We start from the raw sequence: 2,012 nt of genomic DNA, 5'->3' as shown, positions 1-2,012 counted from the left end.
AATCGAACACGGACCTCTGGATCTGTGGTCAGGAACTCTGACCACTAGACCACAGAGGCGGTCTAACAGCGAAGTAAGACAAAACAATTTTTGTAATAATTCGAACATCTGAAGCATTATTCTAGTCTATATCTACACACGATTCAAAATAAAATTATAACCCTAAAACTGATTTACTATCCATTAATGAAAGTCAACGCACCTCCACGTATCAATGGCAAAAATTTTCCCCAACGCTAAATTCCTCACCACTACCCAGTATAACAAAGTCAGTAAATGCATAAACTGGTGTTGCTATGGGCTTTATGTATGATGTTCTCACATTTGGCTCTGAAACTCAAAAATAATTATGGTTTCCAGAGCACCCCATTACAGGCTAACATGGAATTGCAAGCAGAAACAGCGCTTCGTACTGTAATGAGCATGCGTATGAATATTTCACACAGTACTCCTGAACACATTTTAACTTAAATGTCAGCATAAAAAGGACGGTCAACTGTATGTTGCTATGTCTACAATATTCTCATTAATGAATTTATAAGTGGTACAAAAATACAATAATCATCCCGTTCCAAAAATAAATATGACCACTAGCAGAATACATACTGGCCGCGCCATAGCTCAAGCAGTTAGTCAGTGGTTCCCACTGCGATTCTGGGTTAGATCGGGTCTGGTCAAATGGGATTTGTGGTGGACAAAGTGGCCTTGGGGGGTGGGGGGTTCTCCGAGTACTTCGGTTTCCTCTGCCAATCTTCATTCACCAAATTCTCCATCATCATAATTACTTGGGTCCGGCTACAATAGGCCAATCATTGGCCTCCGTGCCGAGTGGACCCAGTTGGACTCCAACCCCCAGTAAACGAATTAAAAAATAAATAATATATATTCACCTTCAATAACATTACTAACAGTGTTTGAAATATAAAAGGTCTAGATTTTGTTTTTCAAATTTGAAGTCAAACTGTTCAAATGTACTTTCATGAACAAATTATATTAGTAATTACGTACCCCTGACGATGGCATTATAAATGTCGAAACACGTAGCGATAATTGTAAATTTGGACTAGTTTCAAGAATTTGTATTACAATTGACTGTATTGCGATAATAAAAATGGCTACGGATTAAAAAATTGCACAACTGAACATTTTTCTAATTTTTCTCTCACTTCGGTTATTCATAAATACATGTAAACTCTATTCATATTTACTCTACAGTTTATGTTTAAAGCAATTTTCCGAAATCGAAATTGGTTTAGAATTCAACTTACAAAATTTTACCGACAGTCTGTTAATCTCGACGTGACCGGAACAATGCCCTTGACGGTATTCTCTGCCTTGTGACATATTTTTACTACATTATTGCTGTCTACTTTTGCACATGCGTCTCTGATGTTAAAGCTTCCAGCGCATTCGGCACCAATCTCACCCATCACAACCCCTCGAAGAAAAGAAAGAATACAATGGGTAATTTTTAGTACAACATGTGCATTTGATCTACTCATACAACTCATTTCAGCGGTTTCTATCCTTGNACAATCGCGCTGCGTAAGATATTCATGGCGTGATAATTACGAACAGGGATACATTTTTCTTGACTTATCCATAGAGCATGAAGCTGAATCCATGTTGAGAAGAGCATATCTCATCCGGTCAAGACATCGTCTGCTCTCGCCAAACTGCAGACTAACAACACAGAACATGCAACGACTAGTCCCCATGGTCAGTCACCCTCACACACTTTGTTTTTTGGAATGTACATAAAATTCAAATTAAATATAGTGGGAAATTGTGGACTGGGTTGAAGACATAGGAATGTTCAGAGCAGAATTATTTTCAAATATTTCTTAAACTCTACACGATGGAATTGCAGTAAAACAAATCCCCTACTTTAAAACATACAAAACTTAGTTTCATATCAATTTGTAGAAGACAATGTTATGTAGTACCAGTAAACTTCCCTGATTTTCGGAAGAAAATTTCCCGCGTGCTGTCTATAAAGAGGGCAGTAGTAT

The sequence above is a fragment of the Cryptotermes secundus genome, unplaced genomic scaffold (genome assembly GCF_002891405.2).
Source record: "Cryptotermes secundus unplaced genomic scaffold, Csec_1.0 scaffold337, whole genome shotgun sequence".
Lineage (NCBI taxonomy): Eukaryota > Metazoa > Arthropoda > Insecta > Blattodea > Kalotermitidae > Cryptotermes > Cryptotermes secundus.
The sequence above is the reverse complement of the archived record's forward strand: the minus strand, read 5'-3'. Positions refer to the sequence as shown.